A 15,617-nucleotide genomic window follows, 5' to 3' on the forward strand; every position below is an offset into this window, starting at 1 on the left:
CGACTGTAAGTAATAGTGTCACATTTATATACTTCTATATTTAACACCACAATTTAATATAATAAAAAAAGAAAGATTCTTGGATAATTAATGGTAATAAAGTTTATTTTTAATAACCAAACATGTGTTTATTTCATAACAAGGGGGAGCCTAGGAGGCCATACACAGCTATTGACCCCTACAAATGCAAAAGTGATAGTTATATGTAATATGTCATACCCCGGTGTGTAACAGATAAAAGAATTTATTATTGAGCATAGTAAAGCTAAACATTTATTCCTACTCTTCTTCCCTACTCCCAGAAAACCCTTCAAAGCCTTCTTTAGTACATTCTCTAGGCTACGTACCTTTATCACAAGGTCATGTAGGGGCCTCACACGATGAGCGGCTGCGCACACTACCAGTTATTACCATAGAGATCTCACCGCACATGTTTGCTCGCACCTCTATGACCTACGCAGCAGAATGTCATCGTGAGAGGCCCCTACGGGACCTCGCGGTGAACTGAATCCGCCCCATTAACCCCTCCCACACTGCGCACATCTGAAGGTGACTTTACTTACACAGCTATAGGTACAATGCTCCCTCTTTATAATACCAGCTTAAAGGTGCTGTAATAAAGGGAGTTGAAAAAAGAGGGAACACTGTATAATGAGCAATTTTATAATGGAGATAAAATAATAATAATTACTTTGTGTGATTCAGACAAATATCATGTTACTACAGCTAAGCAGTGAGGCATGCTGGGAGTTGTAGTCCAAGTCATCTTGTATGATGTAAGAACCACAGTCTTGAATTCCCAGAGGTTTGTTGTAGAAATAAATAATTTGGAGAAAGTTTTGGGTGATTAAGCTGTTTACAAACAATGTGACAATCAGGTTGATAGTGACCCCCCCCACTAAGTGTGTTACAGGTTACACTAATATAACACACTATCTACCAATATGTGTGATGGGTCATTTTCCTGGTAAGATATTGATATTACTGAACACAATAAAGAAACATATATCACACCCGGATAACTGTTCTCCTCCAGAAGATTTACAGAGACCACACCCCATTCACCCCCCTGCAAACATTACAGCAAATAGGAGCCAGCGTAGCACTGACTAATAGGGTATACACTGGCTGACAGACAGTTACTGAAGCCAATCACAGCTATCAGTGACTTAGAGATGGGGAACACCCACATACATGTATATTTATATATTTATAAATAATGTTTATAATATACCAAAATGGGAGAAGCTCAGCTGTAGCTCCACCCACTGCTCATTCTATTGGCTAAATGGTACCAACCGGTTTCCCCTCCCTGTGATGTCACCAGTCTCTGGGCAGATTACCCCCAACTCTTGATCACCCAGATATCTTTATACAACCTCCCCATTCATAAAATGCAGCATGAAGAGGCTCAGTGAAGGTGGCAGTGACGGTGTGTAAGTGTCTGATCGGGTCACACAGAGAATAAAAGGACAGCTGTCCAGCCTCATAATCCAGATATATCCTCACTCTATCATAGGGAATATTGTCAGGTAACTGGATCACTTTACTGTTATGTCTCACTGTATACTGATAATTTCACCCCCCACCCAAACCCCAGGACTTATTATTACAGCCAATGAGTGACTGATCTCCTCCCCTGTCTATACTGGGATAACACATCCCTACCCTCCACCATCCTGATTTACTGACATCCACTTCCCAGTAATGTCGCCCTGAGGAAAATCTCCTGGTGCTTATTACCTGATTATACTGAAATCTCTCTGGTGTTTCTGGACGTTTCTGGTTTATTGACACAGATGCAGTTTTCCTGTCACCTGATATATGTATATTATTACCAGCTGTGTTTACATCCAGTAATATGTCTGTAGCTTCCTGTACATATAAACATAGATTTATACCTGTTATTATATCAGATAATGTGTGTAATTTCCCAGAGATGAGACCCACACCCAGATCTCCTACACCATGGACCTGGTCATCATGTCTCTCTCTGTCCTCAGTATCACACAAGTCACCTGTGTCTGGTTCCTGTAAGACAGTCACTGGATCAGACATGTTACACAACTCCTCAATGTGACGCATCTTCCTGGACAGCTCGTCCTTCTTTATTTCCAGCTGCTGGATGAGATCAGAGACTGAGAGTGAAACGCTCTTTTCCTGCCTGTAGATCTCGCTCAGGACTCTCTTCTCTAGTTCTTCCAGCTGTCTCCTGATGTCTCTAAACAGGGCAGTGAATGTCTCTGTTACACCAGCTGCTTTTTTCTGGTTGGCTCTCCTGCGCCCCTGCAGACTCTGGACTCTTTTCTCAGTCTCCTCTCTCTTTGTGGTCAGTTTCTGCAGAACATTTCTCAGTTTTTCCTTCTTCTTCTCAGAGGCCTCATCCAGCATCTCCACCAGGTGGCCCTGATGTTCTCCGGCCAAACTACAGGACACACAGATACAGGCAGCGTCCTCAGTGCAGAAATACTTCAAAATCTCATCATGGATGGAACATTTGCTCTTTTCCATGGAAGTGGTGGGATCAATTAAGACATGTTCTGCTGACTTGTTGTCTGTCTTACAATGTATATCACATACAGAAGCTTCACACCTGAGGCAGGTTTTAAGAGCAGGTACTGGAGAGTGGACACAATAAGTGCAGAATATCCCAGTTTCCTCCTCTGGAATACAAAGGACATGTTCTGCTATGTTGCACAGCTTTCTGTTTTTCTCCAGGACAGGACGATCCTGAAACTCTGCTCTGCATTCAGGACAGGTATAAACTCCAGACCCCTCCTGTGTATCCAGCACACGATCAATACAGACCCAGCAGAAGTTGTGTCCACATCTCAGTGTTACAGGATCTGTATAAATGTTCAGACAGATGGAACAGTCCAGCTCCTGTCTCAGATCAGCAGACGCCATCGCTGACAGCAGAAGAGAGAAATGAAAGTGAAGCTCTGACACTCAGAAACCAGTGAGATCACATTCTCCACACAGGGAGAGGCTGAGCTTGTCACTCACATTATATCTATAGGCTCATTTATATTAAGAGACACATCTAATACATAAAGGGACATCATGCAGAAAAATGTACATATTTTGGAAAATAAAAAGTTCATTTAATAGGATGAAAATAATTCATTTTACAGTGATTGCACAACTGTAATCTATAAAAAAAATATCATTATTTTGTTTGTTATTAAAAAAAATTATTGAAGGCATAAATATAATTTGTTTTATTCATGATCACATAGTAAACAGTGTAAAAGTGCTATAGCTATCTAAAAGGAAAACCTAACACAAGTATTCTTTAATGTCTACTATCTACCATTTTTAGAAAATGGTTTTTACATGTAGTGCCCCCTCTGGCTTTTTTATACACATCTCCCAGTGACTGAATGTGAGGGCGGGCACTAGGACCCAGAGGAGACACACCAGCAATGGCTGCTTAGTGGGGTCAAAGTACATTATAACTAAGACAATATGAGTGACATGGGACAGATTTCATGGAGAAATGACCTCAGAGAGTGGCTGCATATAAAGACGGGAAGAAGTCCCCAACTTCAGAGAGCCAGAAGAAGGGGAAGGAGTCACCATAACAGTAAAGAAGAGAAAGTAAAAATGGGGAGTCCCCAATAAAGAAGGGGGGTCACTGGCAAAACAATGTGGAGCAAATTAATAGCGGCAGCATTGAGGATCTACCATATAGAGCCCCCATGTATAGATAGAGGAGAACATGTAGGAGACCCTAAGGAGAGGGGCAGAGAGGGCACCAGAGAGAGTGTTATAGAACAATGGGTGAGTGAAGAGGCTGCAAGAGGACACTAGTAAGAGCGAGGCTGAGAGAACACCGGACGGAGACGGCGTCAGAGACTGCGCAGTGAGTGTGAGAATCCCAGGAGGGACAGATAGAGCACAGTGAGCGTGTGTTAAAGCCCCAGGGATAAGGCCCCCACAGAGGAGGGTGAGTAACTGCGCTGGGGTGAGAAAGATGGACATATTTATTTTATGGTAATTTGCAACTCAGGTGTCGTGCTGGAGTGAAGGGGAGTGTAAAAAAAAATGTATATTATCGAGATGGTCCGGTACTCAGATCATGGAGACATCTGTTTGCACTGCACCCTAAGATACCACACCTGTGTCCTAACACCTCAAAGACACATTGCTGAAAACCTGCATCTGCAGGAACCCTCTAATCATTTATGCCCAAGCCAGAGAGCTAGCCGGTGTCAGGCCGTTAGCCTTTTGAGGATAACAATAGCAGGACACTAACCGGTATTAGCGCTACTAAACTAATAGGTGCGGAGTCTAACGTACCCCTGGTATTTGTCAGGGACCCCCGCAAAGAGGTTTGGACTTCGCTGCACAGGGTATGCCGGTCGCAGTCCTATTAGCCAGTTGCCGGTGTAGTGTAGAAGGGTCAGACGGTCCGGGTCGAGCCAATCAGGAATAAACAGTACCAGGGAGAATCCGAGAGAGTAGTCGCCAAGCCGAGGTCACAGTATAAACGGGTCACACAGAAGAAGGAGTAGTCGCCAAGCCGGGTCACAACAGTATAGCAAGAATGCTGGGAGCACAATCAGGAGCAGGAGAACCAGGAACACTAGGATTGAACCTGCTACTCTGGCACCCTAATGGCGCCAGAGCCAGGTTTAAATAGGACAGGCTGTAGAACGATTGGGTGAGCCAGGAGGCGGGGATCCCGCTGGACAGGTAGCGTCCCGTTGCTAAGCAATGGGACGAGGCAGGGCGCATGCGCCCGACAAGCCTCTGAGGCAGACGCCGCAGCGCGTCTGTTGCCTAGCAACAGAGCGCTTGCGGCCGGAAGGAAGGAGGGCGTCCGTTCCCCAGCTGAAGGAGGATCAGCGGGGACGGCGCCTGACAGCCGGGGCAAAGGAAAGTGCAATACCCCTCTATGCACCCCAGGACCACACACACAGGGGGTTACATATAATATAATGACTATGGTGTCGAAGTCGTATAATTAAATGAACGAAAGTATATTGGTTAATATTGTTTTATTGGTCGATTGCACTCAGTATGCCACGCTGCACGTGGCATACGGCGATTGCAAGGTAAAATACGCACGGACACACTTGCATTACAACATTTAATTATTTATATAATTCATATTCATATTGGTTCCGTTACACTGTAATTTATGAGCAGATAGTATTTGGTTTATTATTAGTTTATATAATAAGATTACATGTGCAATTCAGTGATATTTAAGGTTCAGGTTATAGAATGTCTAGTATCATATTAAACCCCTATTCATCAGCAGCTGTCCGGTTCCATCGCCGAAGAGATCGCATATTGCATACTCTAGTTATTGATGTTAGGGAATAAATAGCCAGATTGATATCAGAATGTGAAATGCTAATGAACTCATTGTAACTGGAGCACATCCCCTGGAGAGACGACCCCCACCTTTGGATTCCTCAGTCTGAACTAGCCTATGACCTGTGTACCCTGGACCCGCCCGAGGTCTGGACCTATGGAAGCAAGCCACGTCATTTGCATTGTTCTCTGTAACACTGAATGTGTATATATGATCATAGCTGCGCTCCCAGTATTCAGTCCACTCTGATTACAGTATTCCATAGAGATATACTGTTCACTTTGTCCCGTGGGAGCGTAGCGAAGTGCATGCAATACGAGCGCGGTATGTATCTTGTGGTATTGGCTGTACTATACTGTATCATAATATAATAATGTATTGAACTGTTGACTATTTACATCTGCTAAAATAAATCACTTTGTGCGTTAGAAACACAATACAATTGATTGGGCAATGCTTATTTGAAAACGATATAATTACTTTAATAATGGGCAGGGGTCACTTTAGGATTTTGGGTTCCCTAAAAAAAATAAAAGAATATTTCAGAACCCATAACACTCTGGCTTAAAAGTGAACCAAGAATAGTACTGTAAAACGCACACATTGATATATACACTTCATGGCCATAAGTATATAGACCCCCTTCTAATCCATTTCATCCACACCCATTGATAGCAGGTGCATAAAAACATGCATATAGCCATGTAATATCCATAGTGATGAAGAGTATATAAATAATCTATTATTTTATATTTCATTTTATAACATAATATCAGAATTAAGCCATCGTTGAATGAGGACAGTGAGTTTGCACATACAATCCCTCCCCCCACCTGTTAGTATGGAACTTGTGAATACCTGAGATACAAGTCTTGAGCAGTTGGTCAAATTAACATGTGAAAGGCTGCGATCCCTTTCTGTGGAAAGGTAAACTCTGCCCAGTAGAAAGGTATTATGTTATGTAGCAAAGAGCACAAAGTGTCTCTTGGTGCCCTGCTGATAAGACATGCAGACAGCGCCTAGCAGTGATGGATCCACGGGGGGGGGGGGGTGACCGGGGCAATCGCCCACCCTAGCGGGGGCTTGCTGCCGACAGCTGCACACTATGTAAAGGTCCTCTCGGCAGTGACAGTATGCTGCCCGGCTGCTCTGATTGTGTTTTAAACACAATCAGAGCAGCCGGGCAGCACATTGTCACTGCCGAGAGGACCTGCACATAGTGTGCAGCCGCCGGCAGCCTCAGAAGTCAGAAAGGGGCAGGGCCTAAATCGCCCCCCCCTAAATCGCCCAGGGTATAACCATTCTCTAGATCCGCCCCTGGCTCCTAGTTGGACATACTGGATAGTAAGTTGCTTGGGACCTGGGGAGCCCTGGCTAGCAGGAAAATGTTATACTGGAGTTTTGAATTAAATGAATATAAGGTGGTCGAATCTGGCTGCATATGTGATAGAGTACGTCAGAATGAATGATCATTTGTCGTTGGTTAGAATATAGCTGAGATATGGAAGTTTGTATACAGATGGTAAATGTTAATGGAATTGTCTGAGTTCAGATAAAATGATGTTAGTGCCAGAGTTATTTGGAGCTTGTGTTGGTTTTAAAAGTTAGACATTGGTTTGGTATGAATAGTGTTACATAACTGCATGCCTTGTAGTAAAGCTGCAATGCTGTGTAGATATAAAATAGGTAGTTATATGGTGTTAATCTGATTTGTATGTGATTATGTAGTCTAATAAGAACTGGGCCCTGTTGCTATGAAAGTTGCATTGGCAGTAAATTAGGCCATTACAAGTACATGTGGTTATAGATGGCTGACAATGTGTTGACTCCTGTAATACTGTACAATTCCTGGAGTTCCTGTTATATTTAGGATGGATTGTTGATTTAAATTGTAGCATTTGTGACTGTTGCAAAAGATATTTAGAATAGATGTCTTTTGTGTAAAATAGATATTTATATTGGATTTACAAGTATATTATTAGAGGTTTAAGAACTGAACCCTGCCATTGATACTGTTGTTCAGGAAGTGGTCAGATTGTTAAAGGGTAGTTTGTAATGAAAAACTTTGAAATAATGCGATTTATTGCTGAAGAAATTGAAACAGTTAATATGGCAACATGAAGGTGATCTAGAAGCTACCATGTGAAGGGAATCTGGATAGTGAATAATGGCTGTTGGACTTTGACTGAGATAAGTGAAATGAAATAATAGGAGAAATGGTAACCGTATACATGTGAGATGAATGAAGTCTTTCCTGTGTGTCCCCCTCCCACACATACACAGGAACCCCCCTACCCCCCCTACCCCCACACACACATACAGCTTTAGGCAATAGTTAGTCAAAACACACACACAATGACACGTATAGTTATATAACAGGCAAGGAATGTAATGTATTGCACCAAAATCTATACTTTGTGTAATATATTGTTACACTGTATACTGTTTTATAATATATACATAAGATTTACAATTTGAATGTTAATAATACAACACGTTTTAAATGAAAATATATCTTGTCTCTGGTTAATCTTGAAGAGATAAGCATAAGCTATTATATGAATATTGATCCTGTGGATTTAAGGTAAAATAAGAACTATATTTCTTAGGTTAAATCAGAAGTACATTTGCGAGGAGTTGGCTGCATAATTAACGTTATTAAATGGTCATCCATACATTTGCCAGATTATTAGGGAGATTAAAACCCCATTCACCCTAATAACCCTTTTACACTTAGTTAAACATTAGCAGTACAATGGGCCGTACTGAAGAGCTAAGTGACTTTCAACGTGGCACCGTCATAGGATGCCACCTTTCCAACAAGTCAGTTCGTCAAATTTCTGCCTTGATAGAGCTGCCGCAGTCAACCTTAAATGCTGTTATTGTGACATGGAAACGTCTAGGAGCAACAGCTCAGTCATGGTAGGCCATACAAGCTCACAACCAGAGCACCGAGTGCTGATGCACATAGCTCGGAAAAATTACCTGTTATCACTTGCAACTCTCACTACCGAGTTTCAAACTGCCTCTGGAAGCAACGTCAGCAAAAGAACTGTTCGCTGGGAACTTCATGGGTTGGCTTTCCATGGACGAGCAGCCGCACGCAAGCCTCAAATCACTGTGTGCAATGCCAACCGTCAACTGGAGTGGTGTATAGTACACCGCCATTCTACTCTGCAGCAGTGGAAATGCATTGTCTGGAGTAACGAATCCAGCTGCACCATCGGGCTATCCCGATGGACAAATCTGGATTTGGAAGATGCCAGGAGAATGCTTCCTACCTGAATGACTACTAATAGCTGTAAAGTTTGGTGGAGGAGGAATAATGGTCTGGGGCTGTTTGTCATGGTTTGGCCTGGGCCCCTTAGTTCCTGTGAAGGCAAATGTTCCTGCTACAGCATACAATGACATTCTAGAGAATTGTGTGCTTCCAGCTTTGTGGCAACAGTTTGGGGAAGGCCTTTTAATGTTTCAGCCTGACAATGCCGCCGTGCACATGGTGAGGTCCATGAAAAAATGGTTTACAGAGTTTGGAAGAACTTGACTGCCCTACACAGAACCCTAACCTCAACCCCATCGAACACCTTTGGGATGAATTGAAAGGCAATTGTGAGCCAAGACGTATTGCCCAACATCAGTGGTCAATATCACATAGGCTGTTGTGGCTGAGTGGATGTGAATCCCTGCAGCCATGTTCCAAAGTTTAGTGGAAAGCCTTCCCAGAAGATTGGAGGATGTTATAGCAGTAAAGGAGGGACCAACTCCATATTAATTCCCACAGTTTTGGAATGGTATGTTCAACAAATGTACAAGGGGGAAGTAAAGTGGGAGGAGCTAGAGAGAGAGAAACACACACATCAAATATCTGACTCACCAAGCTGGGATCTGGCCTGGCTCAGAGCACTTCCTTACATGTCCGCGCCGAAGCAGGGGATCAGGGAAAACCGCGTTACCAGAAAGAAGTAAGTGAAGATGACCCATATTTCGTACACCAAAGCTTGTGATGCTGTAGGGAAAGGGGGGGGGTGGAGTTTCACAAGGTGAGTGCACCACTCTGAACGGGCCTCATCTAATACCGCTTTCATACTGCCGCCCCGGCAATATCCCGGGTTTTTCAAGCCGGGTTTTTGCCGGGGCTCAGAGCGTCCAAGCTCAGAAACACCATTCATACTGCACCTCGGACCCAGGAATTTCCCGGGTTGACCCCATTCATACTGCACAAGTCTGTGCCCTGGCAATTTGTGGGAGTCATCACCAGAGCAGTTTTCATTGGCTGAAAAATGAAGACTGGATGCTGCTCCAGTGTTTAAATCCTGGCAGAAAAACCTGAACTTTGCTTCCTTTCACATAACTAGTATTTCCCAGACTTTGTACCTCTGTAATGTGGGATATCAGCTACATCAGACACCCAAATAAATACACAGCACTGCACTTTAATCAGGACAAGTAACCTTAGACTTGATGATGTGGACTGCTGATTTGTACATCGATCAACCATAGTGTTTGGCAACAAAGATTTTACTAGCTCATTTAAAGGGAAATATACTCTATCTATTAGCATGATTTATATATATAAAAAAGTACAATAGTGATGGTATGCCTTCTCTATATATCTCCAATCATGTATACCCAATGGTATATTTATGTATGTAATAGCCATTAATAAAATTTCTGTAAACTGCCCTTCTTTTCATATACATTCTTTGTATTCTCCTGCTTTAAATCCTCGAGACAGGCAGACAGCCAATCATCTTGTTTTCTGTGCAACCCGGGTTGAAAAACCCGGGTTGCACCATTCATAGTGCAGGTAACCTGGGTCCGACCCGGGAATTACCCCTCCATAAATCCCGGGTTGAAAACCCGGGTTTTTAGACCCGGGATTTTTGACTTGTACCATTCATACTGCACCAAGACCTGGGTCGTTTGAGCTCGCCCCGGGAAAAACCCGGGATTTTGGTGCAGTATGAATGGGGTATAATAGTACTTACTAAACAGGTAGTCTATCGCAGCAATGCTTCTGTCCAACACAGCTGGCTCCCACCCATCACTCCTAGACTTCCTGCACAGGTTCCTCCAATGTTCACATCTGTCTTCTCTGACCCAGGAGAATGGGGGAGCTAGACAGACATAGGCAGGTTCATTTGTTCCAGTTAAAAGTTTCAAGTTAAATTAAACACTGAACTATGTGTGTAAAAGAAGCCAGTTCACGATCTTTTGAGCTGGAGATTTGTAACTTGTTTTACAAATAGTTTTATTAGGACTGCCGAGTAACAGAGAGCAACCAAGGACTCAGTGTGTAGCCTATATCATTTATTTATGGCTATTAATTTATGGAGAAACTGGAGTGAGATCTGTATAGTTTTATACTGATAACCAAAGTTTATTAGATGATGTAAATGGTTTATTTATATGATGTATGATTTGCGGGATGACACAATTTATATTGATGACATAAAATTGTCTGCTGCTCTGAATCACTGTACATAATGACTGCATAGTGTGAGTGTGTCTATCGGCATGGTTTGGGGGAGTGTGATTAGAATAGTGTTTCCCCCAGGGTGTGACTGTGGGCAATTAGTCTAATGGGGGAGGGTGTAACTCCCTTTTAATACATAATTGGGAGTGAAGTCCCGTGGGTCACAAGGTAGCACCCCTGGGGCATATCAGATGGTGTATGGTGGGATCGTACAGTTTCAAAGGGTCCTACCCTGATCCAGTCTGTTTCAAGTCACATTCAAGTTTTCAAGTTAACCATGACCATAACTGTCCCCGGGTACTGGTGCAGCGCCGAGCCCCCAACCAAGTGTCGACTGAGCTGACAGTCAATTGTAAAGCGAGTCTGAGATATTCTGAATGCATGAAACCTGATATGAGACCGGGCCTGACACGGGAGACCGTCACATGACATCAGAATTATAAGCAATGATATCACTGTTTATACAGAAATTAATATAACAATGCTCATGTTAAAAGCTCCTATGTCTACTTCTTCATAAAATATTTAACAATTATGTAATACTGATTTTCAAACTCTTTTTGTAACACAGAATATAATCCCACCTTCTAAACCAGGGCTGTTTTCAGAGAAATGAGCACTTGAGTCTAGTTGTAAACTGCAAAAAATATTATTTTACAACTATGGAGATGAAACTGTGCACTGGATCTATTATTACATTATAATCTGTATGTACAAATATTTATACATCTTAATAAAAACAGTGAAGATGTTTATACAAATATAATCATCACTTGTTATTATGAAATGATTAATAAATTAAGTATTGCTAAACTTATAAATAAAAAGATGATGTATTTTCTAGGTATGGTAATAGTTGTATAGCTAATTCTGATGAGGTCAGATAAGCAGAGATAATGAGAGTGTGGTCTTCTTTACATATATAAATAATGTATTTGTGGCTCAATTAATTTATTCAAAACATAACATGCATCAATTAAACAAGTTAACGTATTTTTGTTTATTTAATGTAAGAGTATTGTTACAGTTTTACAGTTGGTCTGTCCAATTCCACACACATTTCCTGCATAGATGTACCTAATTATACTGTACCTAAATTGTGGTGTGATTTATCCAGGGAGATTTCTGCTCATTTTAATCTGCAGAAAATAGGAGCTATTATGTTACAGAACATTTATATAAACTTAGAACATATCAGGTGAGGAAGGAATGAGGATTGGGGCTTAGAATTGTCCGAGAGACGACGCACCCGGCTGTCCGAGCCTCTGTCCTTCTTATGATGAGACCTTATCATCTTCTCTACAGCTCAATAACCTGATATTTCCAGTTATAGGATGTTTATAATGATCACACTCGCTCCTAGTATTTATAATGTGCAGATGTGATATTTTAAGCTAAAACAGGAGGCCATAGATCATTGTGTACAGAGAACACATATTTCCTACATGAACATACTCAGCATTTACCTCTAATAGCAATTACCTCAGTACAGTTAAAATCTAGACAGTCAAGTACTAAAAATGACAATCACTAAATAAATAAAATAATAACATTTGTAGATACATTGTGGATTGGGTGTCAGCAGTGTCAGTGTGATTAGAAATGTACCTACAGCACCCTCTAGTGTCCAGCATAGGAAGTACACATTCTTTATTATTACTAAAGTATTAGTAGTGAAAAAAAGTAAAAGAAATTATTAGGCGCTATCAAGCTCTCACGTGACAATTGGTGAAAAAAAGTGATAAAATGAAAAAATACTCAAATTAAAGTGTAGGCAATCTTCAAAAAATCTAAACGATGAAACCCTTTATAATATGAAAAAAAGAAATATAATAATAGTACAACACTGTTTACAATCAACAAAATATATTCAAATCAAACATCATTCATATAGTAAAACGTTCATGAGATGGTTCTCTTCCTTTTTCTGATTAAACTTATAAAACAATTACTTGAACTATTGCGTAGTAACAGTATTTCCTATGGATTTCCTTCTGCTGTGGTGCACTCTGTGGGGATTCACTTACTGGATGAATTCTGTACAGTTGGCTCTTAATGTAATGATCTTTAGGATACTGAAGGATATTTCACCTTTGATTAAGGATTGGTGTTCTTTTGTTACAGGGGGATTGTTTTGGGCTAAAAAAAATTGAAAGAAAAATAAATGTAGGCAATATGTTTAAAATATTGTTGGTTTATCAGACTAGACAAAATAACCTCACATATAAATAACACGATTCAGAATAAAAGTGCAGGTGCTGCTATGGAACAGATGAAGAGAAGCAGTCACAGAATGTGCAGATCTTTACCAATGTCCCAGGGTACTACTGGATAAAGCTTCGAATCCAGATGTTAAACTGAAGGTAGGTTATTCTGTCACCTGCAATATCACTTGTCTGTCACCCTCCTTATTGGATTTATTATTATTATTATTATTAAAGTATATCACTGTAAAAAATGCAGCCAGTGATTGTGAGGGTTGAATTCATATTTAACAGAAATCAGCCCATTAATTCAGTAATTTTTGGGTGCGATGAGCAAAAATAGCCCCCGACTCCTAATTCCATAGAGATCTTCTTCTTTCTTCTTCTGTTCCAGGTAAATCCAGAGGATAGAAAAAACAACAATGGAGCCACAATGTGACCGACACGCCGGGGGCAGCGCCCGCAACCAACCAATCCAGAGTGGCTTTGTTCTGATTGGTTAGATGACAACAGTGAATACTATCACTTGTAGTTCCGAAAGTGTGCAGTACAAGTGTCTGCCCCCTAATAAATTACAGTAGTACCGCTTTCAATAAATAATAAAACTTAGTGCTCTCTTTGTATAAAATAATTAATCATAAACTAAATAACTAATATTGTCACATTAATACTTCCATTATTATTGTTCTCATCATTTTAATTTTAATTCTGATAAATACTTGGCTGAAATATTATTTCCTTAATTCGACTAATACATATGGGGAATAATAAAAACCTAATGGAAGAAACGGGCCGTTATCAGAGGAGCATCCAACATGAAATGAGTTAATCACTGGTGAGGTAGCCTACTTAAAAGCTGGCCAATCAGCGGTGTAAGAGCCCATTCCTGATAGGTTGCTCGGCTTTTAAGTACGTTGGTTCGCCATTAACTCATTTCTCGTCAGGTGCTCCTCATGAGAGATCCGTGTCGCCCATCAGAGATTGCTTTTCATTTCAGGTAAGTATTTATTAATTAATTAATTTTCAAACCACACATCAAAGTGCCAAAAACCATTACTAAACCGCTGCTTAGTAAATCTATCCTTAGTAATAACCTGTTAGTTACTGAAGTGGTATGTAAGTTAGTGATAGGGATAGTTCAACTATTAACAACATGAGTCACACAGAATATTTAAAAGTAAACGTCAGTTCATAAATGTGACTTTAGACCAGAATTGTAATAAAACCATATAACAGTAATGTTACTCACACAGGGCCTGATTCATCAAGAAACGTAAAGTGAATGCAATTTGCATTTTTTAGGATGGAAATTGCCGCACATACACCTGTATTCTACAAGTGGATCTCAAGAAATGTTTCCATTTGAATACGGGTGTAACTATACGGTACTTGCTGTATGTAGACAGACAGGAAACACTGCAGGATACGCACAATGCAAATGTACAATATAAAGTCCCATCAGAACACACTGAAGTTTTGTATAAATACATTAACAATACTATAATCTGTAATAAAAAACAATTTTTTTTTTACATGATATACATATATCAGGATGTTCTTACTGTACATAAAATGTATTTTTACAGTTTCTCTTACTTGCAAACACATGTTCTGGCATACATACGTATCCGTCATCACTATCAGTCAGCACTTACACCTGACCTGTAGTTGGTGCAGGTGATACAACAAAAATATCACGTACCTGAGAGATGCTCAGAGCATGAATCAGAGGAATGTGCGCACTCAGCCTTGGCACGCCCTCACTGTACACTGCCTACGCCCCTCCCTCCCCTGTTCCACCCTTTAAACCGTAGGCTGTTGGAAGTGTCATTTGCGCTCACTGGTGTGACGTCTGTTTCTGAGCATGCGCAGAGGAATTTCACACAAAATACTGCACAGAGGGACTTACGTTCCTTCATGTATCAGGATCATAATGTTTTTTAAAGTTTTAAAAATACAGCAGTTCATATGTTTTGTTGTTGCTGGGTTACTGCCGACTGTAAGTAATAGTGTCACATTTATATACTTATATATTTAACACCACAATTTAATATAATAAAAAAGAAAGATTCTTGGATAATTTAAGAGAAATAAAGTTTAATTTTTAATAACCAAACATGTGTTTATTTCATAACAAGGGGGGGCCTAGGAGGCCATACACAGCTTTTGCCCCCTACAAATGCAAAAGTGATACTTATATGTAATATGTCATACTCCGGTGTGTAACAGATAAAAGTATTTAATATTGAGCATAGTAAAGCTAAACAACTTTTCCTGTTCTTCTTCCCTACTCCCCAAAACCCCTTCACAGCCTTCTCTAGTACATTCTCTAGGCTACGTACCTTTATCACGAGGTCCTGTAGGAGCCTCACGTGATGAGCGGCTGCGCACACTACCGGTTATTACCATAGAGATCTCACCGCACATGTTTGCTCGCACCTCTATGACCTACACAGCAGAATGTCATCGTGAGAGGCTCCTACGAGACCTCGCGGTGAACTGAATCCGCCCCATTAACCCCTCCCACACTGCGCACATCTGAAGGTGACTTTACTTACACAGCTATAGGCACAATGCTCCCTCTTTATAATACCAGCCTAAGGGTGTTGTA

General features: G+C 40.9%; 1 pseudogene; it reads right to left on the bottom strand.

The window, feature by feature from the left end:
• Window positions 1-364: 364 nt before the first annotated feature.
• LOC142142753 (E3 ubiquitin-protein ligase TRIM39-like) lies at window positions 365-2,909 on the bottom strand (annotated as a pseudogene).
• Window positions 2,910-15,617: the final 12,708 nt, after the last annotated feature.

Source organism: Mixophyes fleayi, chromosome 3 (genome assembly GCF_038048845.1).
Source record: "Mixophyes fleayi isolate aMixFle1 chromosome 3, aMixFle1.hap1, whole genome shotgun sequence".
Classification (NCBI taxonomy): Eukaryota; Metazoa; Chordata; class Amphibia; order Anura; family Limnodynastidae; genus Mixophyes; species Mixophyes fleayi.